We start from the raw sequence: 14,022 nt of genomic DNA, 5'->3' as shown, positions 1-14,022 counted from the left end.
TCCCCCTCAAGAGACAGACTCCATTGGTCCGGTGCTGGGTATCCCGGTCTCCTGGGCGTCACAATTGGCGTCACGAACAGGATCTAGCCAGCCCGTATACCGGGTATTGTGTGCCGTGATTGGAGCCCAAAACTGTGAAAACTGGGATGAAAAATCTTGAAAATTGACTTTATTAAAGAAAAATCCATTCCCCATTGAAAACTATTGAAAGTGACTTTTCCCCATTGGTTATAATGGAGTAAAGATGGCCGCCATCCCCTGAGGTAATCACTTCATAACCGTTAGGCACGAGACTGTTAATTGAGCTACGCCATCACCTGAGCCCCAGTCTAACTGAAAAACTTCAGAATCCGCCATTACAGAGCGCGGTGGGTGGGAGCAGCAGGGGGCGTGTCATTGTGGGCGGCACCAAGCTGAGCGCTCTGACATCAGAGCAAGGGGAAAATCGATCCTGCTGCACAGCGGAACGAATCCTACACTATCCCGACGGAAGCGGAGGACCGGAAGGGTCCGGATTAACTAAGGGGGCACAGTATGTCGCAGCATGGAGATGCCGCAGCACTCGGCAACGCTAATGCAGCTGAAAGACAGAGTGTCAATAGAGAGTCCGGCAGCGCAGCAGTGCAAGGAGTGGCGCCCATCATGCCGGTGCTGATGCCATATACCCCGGGTGGCCCATGGCTTCCAATGTATGAAGATGAGCCTAATACCCTTGACGATTTCAGAGAAAAGATGCTGGCCCATTTTGACATGTTCCCTGTGGGTGAAGTTCAGCGTGTTAGTCTCCTGATGATGCAGTTAAGTGGCCATGCTAAGCGAGAAGTCACAGCATGGGCAGCTGATCTAAAAGGCACTGTTGAACGCATATTTGCTGGATTAAAAGCTACATTTGAAACCACGGCCAGCAGCAAAGCTAAAATACGATTCTTTAGTTGCAAACAAAAAGCTAATGAGGGTGTGAGAGACTTTGCCTTAAACCTGCAGGAAGCCCTTAAATCACTTACACTGGCTGAACCCATTTTTAACACCGGAGCGGATAAACTGCTAAGAGATCAATTTATTGAGGGACTCTACACCCCTTCTCACCGGGGGCATGTGAGCATGCTTGTTTTTAAGAACCCTGAATTGACATTTGCCCAATTAAAGGAGAGCGCTATACGTCTCCAGCTGGCAGAGGCACCTCGGGATCAGGATCCTGCGCAACCCATGGCAGAGGCACCTCAACAACAGGGAGTGCCAGTGACATCAGCTATGTTTGGGGCCATTGCTAAGCCCCTGGGGCCCAGTACTAATGAGGCTCTTCAACAAAAGCTTGACTCTTTAGCTGATGTTGTTGCTTCAATGGCTAAAACCATGCAGGAGATGAGAGGACACAAGATGGAGTTGGCAAACTGTAGAGAGGATGTTCCATGGATGAGACCCGGAGATACCCGACATGGAGAGGACGACCCCGCGACCGCTACCAACCGGATGGACAGCCCATTTGCCGCCGTTGCCAGCAGCCGGGCCACTTTGCACGAGATTGTGATTTAAACGGGAATCCCCTGGGAATGCGGGCCGCTTCGCAGGAATGAACTTTCAAGGCCCAACACCCTGGCACGACAGGTACATCGGAGGACGACCCATTATCCCTATCGTGCTGGACGGAATTCCCCTCAACGCTTTGCTGGACACAGGTTCCCAGATTTCATCTATACCGTATATCCTTTATAAGAGGTACTGGGCTGATGCAGATATTGATAAAGGGCCCTCTGATGTTGAACTAGATATATGGGCCAGTAATGGTAAGTTGGTACCGAAACTAGGATTCAGGGAGATGACCATAAAGATTGGTAAAGTAGAACTGAAGAAACAGGGTATAATTGTTGTTGATGTTGACCGGCGGAACTGTGAACCAACTGTATTGATAGGAATGAATGTGTTAGAGAACTGCTTTTCCGAAGTCATTTCTGTCTTACAGCAAATTGCTGAAACTGCCCAATCCTGCCAGCAGAGAGTTCTCCGGAGGGAAATAAAAGTATTGATGTTAAGGCAACAGGTAGAAGTTGCAGGTGGAGAAATCGGCAGTGTGAGGGTAAGTGATCCAACGTCTATTGTAATCCCACCAAAAACAGAAATGCTGGTATGGTGTAGAGCAGCCATTGGTACTAAGGGACGAGATTATCAAGCCTTAATAGAACCAGTGTACACCGACAGCAGGCCCACTATACTCACAGCACGAGGGATAGTCGAGGTACACCGGGGACGAGTGCCGGTACGACTTTTGAACTGTGGAGAGGAAGAGGTCACTTTGCCAAGGTATGCTACAATGGCAAAGCTATATACTGTTGACAACAATGCCATCACAACCATTGAGCCCTTAGAACCAACCTGTCAGGTGGAAGGCAATGGCTCAGATGGAGAAATGGAGGATTGGTGCCAACAGCTACACGTGGGCATAAATTCAACACCTACCCATCAAAAACAAGGGGTGTATAGGCCAGTGACGGAATATGAACAAGTCTTCAGTAAACACCCATTGGACTTCGGACGGATAGAAGGGGTAGAACACACAATCCCCACAGGTGACCATCCCCCAATAAAAGAAAGATATAGACCCATACCGCCCGCTCACTATCAATGTGCAAAAGATATGCTGAGGGAAATGAAACAGGCCGGGGTAATAAGAGACAGCTGTAGCCCCTGGGCGGCCCCTCTAGTGATTGTCAAAAAAAAGGACGGAACCATGAGAATGTGCGTAGACTACCGGAAGATTAATAACATCACCCATAAAGACGCCTACCCCTTGCCTAGGATAGAAGAGTCCTTAACTGCTTTGAAATCTGCTAATTATTTTTCCACCTTAGACTTAACAAGCGGGTATTGGCAAGTCCCTGTGGCTGAGAGAGATAAGGAAAAGACGGCATTCACCACACCAATGGGTCTATGTGAATTTAATCGCATGCCGTTCGGACTCTGCAACGCATCCGGTACCTTCCAGCGGCTGATGGAATGCTGCCTCGGACACAAGAACTTCGAGACCGTCCTCCTGTACCTAGATGATGTGATCGTCTACTCAAAGACTTACGAACAACACTTAATAGACCTGGCAGAAGTGTTCGAAGCCTTATCCAGGTATGGCATGAAAGTCAAGCCATCCAAATGTCACCTTCTCAAGCCAAAGGTACAGTACCTGGGACACATCGTGAGTTCGGAGGGAGTAGCACCAGATCCCGAGAAAATAAGCGCCATAAGGGATTGGCCAAGACCTACCAGCGCAAAAGAAGTGAGACAATTCCTGGGATTGGTGGGTTACTATCGCAGATTTATAAAAGGATTTACCAAGTTGGCAGCACCCTTGCAAGACACCTTGGTAGGGCAGACGAAGAAACCTTCAAACCGAAACCCTCCTTTTCAGTGGAACGACGAAAGGGAAGACTCCTTTGAACAACTAAAGAAGGCACTAACCGGAGAAGAGGTTCTGGCATACCCAGATTACCATAAACCTTTCATCCTCTACACCGATGCCAGTAATGTGGGACTAGGAGCGGTGCTGTCACAAAAGCAAGAAGGTCGGGAGAAAGTCATTGCCTTTGCAAGTAGAAAGCTCCGGCCTACTGAAAGAAATTCAGAAAATTACAGCTCCTTCAAATTGGAACTACTGGCAGTAGTTTGGGCTGTGACGGAGCGTTTCAAACACTATCTGGCCGCTGCAGAATTTATTGTCTATACTGACAACAATCCGTTGACCCACCTGGACACAGCCAAATTAGGTGCGTTAGAACAGCGATGGATAGCCCGGTTATCTAATTACAACTTCATAATCAAGTATCGAGCAGGTCGCAAGAATGGAAATGCCGATGCCCTATCCCGGATGCCACACTTGAGAGATGTAGAAGAGGAAACGGGGGAGCTTGAAGAAATTGAACTACCAGCCTTCCATCGTCCCAAGGCAAAACATCATCAGTCAAGTACCTATCAGAAACAACAAGAGGTGAATTTTAATCCGTTAGCACACCATAGATGGGCTGACACCCAAGACAGCAATCCGGCTGTGAAGTTGGTGAAGGAACTGTTGACTGAGCAAAGTGCATATCCCTATGAGGATGCCCCAGAAGAGACGCATCAACTCTGGAAAGAGAGAGGCAAAATGTTCCTGTATCAAGGGAAGCTCTGTAGAAGATACACCAATCCGAAAACACATGAATTGGTTTGGCAGATTATTGTGCCTAAACAAGATGTGAAGATGGTCCTCGAAGCTTACCATAATGGTGCTGGTCACTTCGGTTGGAAAAAGTTAGAAGTACTTCTAAGAGAAAGATTTTATTGGGTCGGGATGAGAAAATCAATCGAACAGTGGTGCAGAAATTGTGGCCCGTGTAACCTCAGAAGAAACGATCAAAAGAACCAAAGAGCACCACTGCAGCCCATAATCACCAAACAACCACTTGAACTTGTAGCCATGGACCACGTGAAGTTGACACCAAGCCGGTCCGGCTATGTCTATGCCTTGACCATCGTGGACCATTATTCACGTTTCTTGGTAGTAGTACCCGTAAAAGATCTGACAGCAAAAACAGCAGCCAAAGCGTTCCAAACGTACTTTTGTAGACCCCATGGATATCCGGAACAGGTTCTCACCGACCAAGGTACAGCCTTTGAATCAGAGATCTTCAGAGAATTCTGTAATATGTATGGTTGCAAAAAGATCCGGACGACGGCCTATCATCCACAAACAAACGGCTTATGCGAGAAGATGAACCATATTGTAATAGACCTACTAAAGACTTTACCTGAGACAGAAAGGAATCAATGGCCAGAGAAATTGCCTGACTTGGTGGATCTGTATAATCATGTCCCGGTGAGCTCCACCAACTGCACCCCAGCTTACCTTATGCGTGCAAGACCCGGCCAATTACCAATCGATCTAGAAATGGGAATTCTGAAACCAGACGCAGAAGTTCAAGACTCCAATTGGGATATCATACGGCAAAAGCAGTATCGCCAAGTGCAAGAGAGTGTGGAAAGAAGCCTTCAGCAAACTAGAGAAAGACAAGAGCGAACTTTCAACCAGAATGCTCTAGCGACCCCATTAAGACCGGGTGACCAAGTGCTCAAGAGAAATCGTCGAACCAATAAACTGGACAATCAGTGGGAAGCCGTACCCTACACAGTTTTACCAACAAGAGTGGATAATCCTAAAATGTGTCTCATTAGCAAAAACAGAGGCTTAACATCTGTACTAGTGTCAAGAGACAATCTTAAATTATGTCCGGAAGCATTGAAAGAGCCAGACGTTGTCCAGCCAGAACCAGAAGTTATTCAACCCATACAGGTTCAACCAGTAAAGGAAAAAGAAGAGGAAGTGTATCACACCTGTATAGGAGACTTTCCCAAAACCCTACTAACATACCATGGTGCAGTAGTGGTTCCCATGGTGGCCTTTTACCCAACACCGAACCCAATACCAGAAGTCCCAAGACAGGAAGCGGCTGACCCCGTACTACAGGAGGTTCCAGGCCAGGAAGAACAGATTCCTGGTCAGAGTAATCCCATTCACGGTGGACTTGCCAACTCCATAGTCGTGGAATTATCTTTAGCAGAGCGGGCAGATACTACATCCGCAGTAGACAGTAGTACACCACATGAAGAGACACCGCTATTACGTAGATCACAGCGTAGTACCCAGGGTCAATTACCGGCCAGGTATGCAGATTACCAACTATAAAGCTCATAATGTGAATTGTATATATGTTATGTCGTATATAGTTAAACAGAAAATGTAGTATAGTCATTGCTATCAGTCTGCAATGTTTAAGCCCAGTGCCTACAGAGACTTGTCTGTATGAACTTATTGCATATTCTTGAACTTTTTATCAGCCCGGAGGCACTAAATCAAAGCTCCGGAAAGACTGCTTTTTGAACTTTGCTTTTTGCTCTTTTTGAACTTTCTTTAGACTTTATATTGATAACTCCGTTGGAAAAATGGAACTAAATTCCTGGACACTAAGTACAGTGCCGTTCCTAATACCTTCAAGGATAGAACTGTATTAATGGACGCTATTTGAAGTGACTTTTTACAGAACTCTATTTTTGTTTCCTTGAGTGGTTTTTGTAACTTTTCATTTTTAAGACTCTGTACATATTAATTGTTATTTCAAAATGTTATTGTCCCACAGTCCCGGAGTACTGTTCTTAACTAAGGGGGAATGTGGCACCCCTAGGGGTATTTGCCACAAAAATAGTTACTGACAGTAAGTACAAATACTAAAATAGCAAGACTGCACTACCACCTCCGGCCAGAAGGGGGAGCTCCAGAGACTCCCCTTGATCCATTCTGGTCTGAGAGAAGAAATGGCAGTTGGGCCAAGGAGCTGATAGTGAGCGGTCATACAGTTGAATCTCTAACAGCCCTGTGACTGTTACCAGGCCTAAATCACCGGCCTGAGGAGAAGAGGGATAGAGAAAAAGGACATTGTGAGAACCGGGTAGCATTAATCACTACCCAGAACAGGCGCAAAGACGGATACCGGATCCGTGGCTGTATTCATTATATATAATACAGCAACCGGAAAAACGTGAGGTGATATCAGCTTCACTAGGGTCGGATGCAGCAACAGACACAGAGTTCAGCGGTACTCCCAGAGGGGGTAAACCGATAAAAGGACTCGGGTTGCCCGTCGAACCAGGACCCGGAGGGGACAGATTGGGCCGGCAGCCAGTTCACATACAGCAGCAGGGCCACACAGAAATTGCGCACAATAAGAGGCGAAGACCCCGGCAGGGTCAAAGTAACTCAGAGTTCCCATACAGACTCCGGTGACAGGACTGGTTGTAAATCCTTTTATGTTAAAGTAAACTGGTTAAACGTTTCAGTGCCTCAGTCTTTCATTTGGACAATAGCCATCTATCCAGGATCGAGATCGTCACCGCTGGGAGAACCTGCTGCTGATCAAGTAAGTGCCTGTCCCCTCATGATACCCCTTACACTGTGCATTGCCTGAGGCCACAGCACCGGGTCAAGCCACCCGTGACATCCCCCTCAAGAGACAGACTCCATTGGTCCGGTGCTGGGTATCCCGGTCTCCTGGGCGTCACACTTGGAACCACCAAAAGTCTTCCTAGATCTGGCTGTCCAGCCAAACTGAGCATTTGTGGGAGAAGAGCCTTGGTGAGAGATGTAAAGAAGAACCCAAAGATCACTGTGGCTGAGCTCCAGAGATGCAGTAGAGAGATGGAAGACATGAATGCGGCCAAGTACAGAGATATCCTGGATGAAAACCTCTTCCAGAGTGCTCTGGACCTTAGACTTGGCCGAAGGTTCACCTTCCAACAAGACAATGACCCTAAGCACACAGCTAAAATAAGAAAGGAGTGGCTTCAGAACAACTCTGTGACCATTCTTGAGTGGCCCAGCCAGAGCCCTGACCTAAACCCAATTGAGCATCTCTGGAAAGACCTGAAAATGGCTGTCCACCAATGTTACCATCCAGCCTGATGGAACTGGAGAGGATCTACAAGGAAGAATGGCAGAGGATCCCCAAATCCAAGTGTGAAAACTTGTTGCATCATTCCCAAGAAGACTCATGGCTGTACTAGCTCAAAAGGGTGCTTCTATTCAATATTATTATTCTTTCTTTATATAGCACCATTAACTCCATGGTGCTGTACATGGGAAGGGGTTACATACAAATTAGATATTACTTGCAGTAAACAAACTAACAATCACAGACTTATTCAGAGGGCAGAGGACCCTGCCCTTGTGGGCTTACATTCTCCAGGAAGGTGGGGAAGGAGACAATAGGCTGAGGGATTGCAGCAGCTCTGTTGTTGGTGAGGCGGTAGCTCCAGTAGGGGTGAGGAGGCAGCGGGGTCAACGCAGGCTGTAAGCTTTCCTGAAGAGGTGGGTTTTCAGGTTCCATCTGAAGGATCCGAATGCGGTTGATAGTTGGACGGTGTGCGGCAAAAAATTCCAGAGAATGGAGGATATTCAGGAGACGTCTTGGAGGTGGTTGGGTGAGGAGTGAATAAGTGTGGAGGAGAGAAGGATGTTTTGGGAAGACCAGAGATTACGTGAGGGAAGATATCGGGGGATATTCGGGAGAAGTCTTGGAGGTGGTTGGGTGAGGAGTGAATAAGTCTGGAGGAGAGAAGGAGGTCTTGGGAGGAACAGAGATTACGTGAGGGAAGATATCGGGAGATTAGTTCAGACGTGTGGAGGAGACAGGTTATAGATGGCCTTTTAGGTCAGTATTAGTAATTTGAACTGGATACGCTGAGGGAATGGGAGCCCGAGCCAGTGGAGAGATATGCAGAGGGGAGAAGTGGAAGAGTAGCGAGGAGAGAGATGAACTAGTCGGGCAGCAGAGTTAAGGATGGACTGGAAAGGTGCGAGAGCGTTAGCAGGGAGGCCACAGAAAAGAATGTTGAAGCAGTCGAGGCGGGAGATGATGAGGGCATGCACAAGCATTTTAGTAGATTGAGGAGTTGAGGAAAGGACGGATTCTGGAGATATTTTTGAGCTGGAGGCGACAGGAGGTGGAAAGAGCTTGGATGTGCGGTTTGAAGGACAGGGCAGAGGATACTCAGTCAAGATGGGGTGCAGAGTGCACATTAATGAGAAAAAAATGAACTTTTTTGAATTTACTAAATGACTGCAATGAAACAGAGTGTAAAGAGGGGTCTGAATACTTTCTGTACCCACTATAGCAATAAGATAGTTTTCTAAGCAATATTTCTAAACAGTAATCATTCAGTTACAAATAATATCACCACTACATGTTACTAAACAAGTGTAGTATACCAACATGAACAAACTTAATACTAAACCACATAAAGGGGTTAAATATCACCACACTATGGCCATATCCTACAACCACTTTGTGCTTGCATATAATCACCATCCTTTTAATGAACAAAATCCACTATACCAAAGCCATTTTTTTTACTTGCTTATGTAACACCATTAATTCCACAGTACTTTACAGACATCATCAAGTAAGTCTTTGAAGTGTGGAAGGAAACCCATACAAACACAGAGAGAACATACATAACATGGAGAAGTTGTCCTTGGTGGGATTTGAACTTAAGTCTCCAGCTTTGAAAAGCACCTATATATGAACATTACCACATACAAGGGATACATACAACCATACCAGACTACATATTACCACCACATCAAAATTGAATAATAGACAGTACAATACTGATCATGATCAAAAACCACAGTGATAACATTAATATAATCACCAGGGACATTTATACACTGCTCTGTAGATTAGATGATGTGTATGGTAAGCAAAGTGACTTACCGGTAATGTCGCCAATTCAAATAATTCATTTTCGCTTTCCTTATTTATTTGGCATACAGTGGGAAAAAAAGTATTTGATACATTGCCGATTTTGCAAGTTTTCCCACCTTTAAAGAGTGGAGGGGTCTGTAATTTTAATTTTAGGTACACTTCAACTGTGAGAGACAGAATCTAATAATAATAATAATCTTTATTTATATAGCGCCAACATATTCCGCAGTGCTTTACAGTTTAACAGCTTCAAACACAACAGTCATAAGTAACAATTTTAACAATACAATAATTAAAGCAACACAAGACGACCCTGCTCGTGAGAGCTTACAATCTACAATGAGGTGGGGAAACACAAAGTACAGGTGTGTATTTACAATGGTGTATTTACAATGATGGTCCAGCCATCTTCAGGGGGTGGGGGATAGATGGAAGTAGTGAATGCGCTACACACAAACAAAATAACTGATTAGGGAACATGATAGGCCGCTCTGAACAAATGTGTTTTGAGGGAGTGCCTAAATCTATGCAAATTGTGAATGGTCCTAATTTCTTGGGGTAGAGCATTCCAGAGGATTGGCGCAGCACGGGGGCAGTCTTGTAGTCGGGAGTGGGAGGTACAGATTAGTGGAGAGGTTAGTCGAAAGTCATTTGCAGAGCGCAGTGGTCGGTTAGGCCGATAGACAGAAATGAGGGAGGAGATGTAAGGAGGTTCTGCACTGTGGAGAGCTTTGTGGGTGAGAACAAGTACTTTGAATTGTATCCTGTAATGAATGGGCAGCCAGTGTAATGACTGGCGAAGAGTGGATGCGTTTGAGTAACGATTAGCTAGATAGACGACCCTGGCTGCTGCATTAAGGATAGACTGGAGAGGGGAAAGTCGAGTGAGGGGGAGGCCAATTAATAGAGCGTTGTAGTAGTCCAGGCGGGAGTGGATCAGGGCGACAGTGAGGGTTTTTGTTGTTTCTATGGTGAGAAAAGGGCGGATTCTAGAGATGTTCTTTAGGTGTAAGCGGCATGAGCCGGCAAGAGATTGTATATGGAATCTAAAAATAAAAATCCAGAAAATCACATTGTATGATTTTTACATAACTAAATTGCATTTTATTGCATGAAATAAGTATTTGTTCACCTACCAACCAACAAGATTTTTGGCTCTTACAGTCTTGTTAGTTTATCTTTAAGAATCCCTCCTATTCTGCAATCATTGCCTGCATTAATTGCACCTGTTTGAACTTGTTACTTGTTTAAAAGACTCCTATCCACACATTCAATAAATCATACTCCAACCTCTCCACCATCGCCAAGACCAAAGAGCTGTCTAAGGACACCAGGAACAAAATTGTAGTCCTGAACAAGGTTGAGATCGGCTACAGGACAATAGGCAAGCAGCTTGGTGAGAAAGCAACAACTGTTGGCACAATTATTAGAAAAAGGAGGAAACACAAAATAACTATCTTCTTCAGCCTGGGGATCCATGTGAGATCTCACCTTGTGGGTAAGGATGATTCTGAAAAAGGTCAGGAATCAGCCCAGAACTACACAGGATTACCTAGGCAATGACCTAAAGAGAGCTGGGACCACAGTCTCAAACATTACAATTAACATACTATGCTGTCATGGTTTAAAATCCTTAAGGGCACGCAAGGTCCCCCTGCTCATGCCAGCACATGTCCATTTCCATTTGACGTTCACCAAAGACTATCTGGATGATCCAGAGGAGGCATGGGAGAAGGTCGTGTGGTCAGATGAGACGAAAATAGAACTATTTGATATCAACTCCACTCGCTGTGTTTTGAGGAAGAAGAAGGATGAGTATAACCCCAAGAACATCATCCCAACTGTGAAGCAAGGTGGTAGAAACATCATACTCTGGGGGTGCTTTTCTGCAAAGGGAACATGATGACTGCACTGCATTGAAAGGAGGATAGATGGGGTCATGTATGGCAAGATTTTGGCCAAAAAACTAAATAGTAAAACCTCCAAAAAATTCAAGAATGGATACAGCAGAAAAGGGGTGGCAGTTTCTACCTGCCCAGGTATCAGAACTAATGCACTTTCAGGATGCAGCAAACCCATGTAGTAAAGATGGCGGCAACACAGGTGCAAAATACTAATGAGATAACCACTCACAACCTACCATTTCATGGAGGGGGTGATTGCTTAGTATTAGATTGCACAAAAGTGGCTTGTATAGGGCACTGGTCACACGCATGTAATGCATAGTATCTGGCTTAAAGCCTATTATTAGTGACGCCCATACTATTAGATTAGGCAGACCGCTAAGTACAAAGTGCATCCCATGAGAACAGTTTACAAGGCCAAAAATGATAGGCCTGGCTGCACTCTGAAAAATTAAGAGGATTTTTAGATTGACCAATACCTCATATATTATGTATATATATTTTTTGCACTTAATTTTTAAGTGTGCCGCCAGGCCCATCATTTTTGGTCTTGCAAATTATGGTGTCTGTTCTCATGGGATGCACTTAAATAGTACTGGGCAGCCTGCCTAATCGTCACTAATAGACTATAAGCCATATACTGTGCATTACCTGTGTGTGACCAGTGCCCTATACAAGCCGCTTTTGTGCAATCTAATTCTAAGCAATCACCCCCTCCATGAACTGGTAGGTTGCAAGAGGTTGTCTTATCAGTATTTTGAATCTGTGTTGCCGCCATCTTTACTACATGGGTTTGCTGCATCCTGAAAGTGCATTAGTACTGAGACCTGGGTAAGTAAATACTTCTACCCATTTTTTGTTGCATTAATTCTTGAATTTGTGGAGGATTTTTAGTCCTCTTTTTGTGGCTTTGCTATTTAGTTTAGTGTTAGGACTCGCAAGTGTCAGGACCCTTGTCCCAGGTTATGAGTTTGCATATCTTGGCCAACAACCTCCTTCCCTCAGTAAGACCTCTGAAGAGGAGTTGTGGCTGGGTCTTCCAGCATGACAATGACAAGCAACACATAGACCGGGCAACTAAGGAGTGACTCTATAAAAACATTTCAAGGTCCTGGAGTGGCCTAGCCAGTCTCGAGACCTGGACCTAATAGAAAATCTTTGGAGGGAGCTGACTCAATGTTGCCCAGCGACAGCCTCAAAACCTGAAAGACGTGGAGAAGATCTGTATGGAGGAGTGGGCCAAAATCCCTGCTGCAGTTTGTCTAAACTTGGTGAAGAATTACATGAAACATCTGACCTCTGTAATTGCAAACAAAGGTTTCTGTACCAAACATTATTTTCTTTTTTGCTATAGTATCAAATACTTATTTCATGCAATAAAATGCAATTTAATTATTTAAAAATCATACAATGTGATTTTCTGAATTTTTTTTAAGATTGTGTCTCACAGATGAAGTGTACCTTCGATAAAAATTACAAACCTCGACGTTCTTCATAGGTGGAAAAACTTGCAAAATTATTTTCCCCACTGTAGACCACTATGACTTCTTCCAGGTAAGACCCATCTCTGTGGAAAATAGTAAACATACATCTATGACTTCTATAGTACCCTCCACGCTTTTCCTTCCACTTCTACATTGCACCAGATGAAGAAAATTGCAACATTACCTCCCTATTGGTCTTCCCACGATAACATTATCAGCAAAAATAAAATACATTACAGTATTGATGTCTCCCTCTGTGGTCCCCATACAGCAACAGGAGTGGGGAACCTCAGGCTCGCGGGCTATCTACTTTCTTTCTGGCCCCCGGCAGATTCCTGGAGACAGCAGTGCTCAGGCCAGGAGGTGCACTTTGAAGGCTGCTGGTCCATTAATTTTTTCTTACTTTGAAAGCACGCGCACGCAGAGACCGTGTCTCCTGTGATACCTATACCACAGTCCCATGCCTCCCGTGGTGTATATACCGCTGCCCCATGTGTCCTGTGATGTCTATACCACAACCCCATATCTCCTGTGATGTGGATACCACAGTCCCAGGTCTCCTGTGTGGTCTATACCGCAGCCCCATGTCTCCTGCGATGACTATACCGCAGCTCCATGTCTCCTGTGATGTATAAACCACAGCCCCCCATGTCTCTTATGATGTCAATGCCGCAGCCTCATGACTGCTGTGTATATGCCGCAGCCCCATATCTACTGTGATGTATATGCTGCAGTCCCATGTTTCTTGTGATGGATATGCCGCAGCGCCATGTCTCCTGCAATGTCTATACCGCAGCCCCATGTCTCCTAAGATGACTATACCACAGCCCCAGTACTAGCGGGGATGTCACCGAGGTCACGGCAGTTCAATCCGGCTGGGAACGGAGCCTCAGTGACCGGAGGTACCTGGGATGACGACACCACCAGTCACTGAGGCTGCGAGCAGTTACCAGTGGTTCTCAGCCTGGACGGGCGCATTTTGGCACCGTCCAGGTCGAAAACTGTTTTTCCCCCAGACATGGATTACAGCATGGGACAGAATGAAGAGATGTGAGGGATATTGTTGTTTTTATATTTTAGTTTTATTACAGGATAACGAGGGCTTTGGTGGAATAGGCGTTTGGTGAATATAAGGGCTCCTTCTCACTTGTGCGAGACTCGGCACACCCCGGCAATGCCCCGGCGCTGCTGCCGGCACAGAGGAGCGGGGTGTGCGGCTGCATGTATTCCTATGCGGTCGCACGCTCCGCTCTGGAGTGCCGGTGGCAGAGCTGGGTTTTAACATGCGAGACTCATCCGAGTTGCTCACAAGTGAGAAGGAGCCCTAACTGTGTTTCTTATTTTTAAATAAAA

This window comes from Ranitomeya imitator, chromosome 5 (assembly GCF_032444005.1).
Source record: "Ranitomeya imitator isolate aRanImi1 chromosome 5, aRanImi1.pri, whole genome shotgun sequence".
NCBI lineage: Eukaryota > Metazoa > Chordata > Amphibia > Anura > Dendrobatidae > Ranitomeya > Ranitomeya imitator.
Note: the sequence above shows the minus strand (reverse complement) of the source record.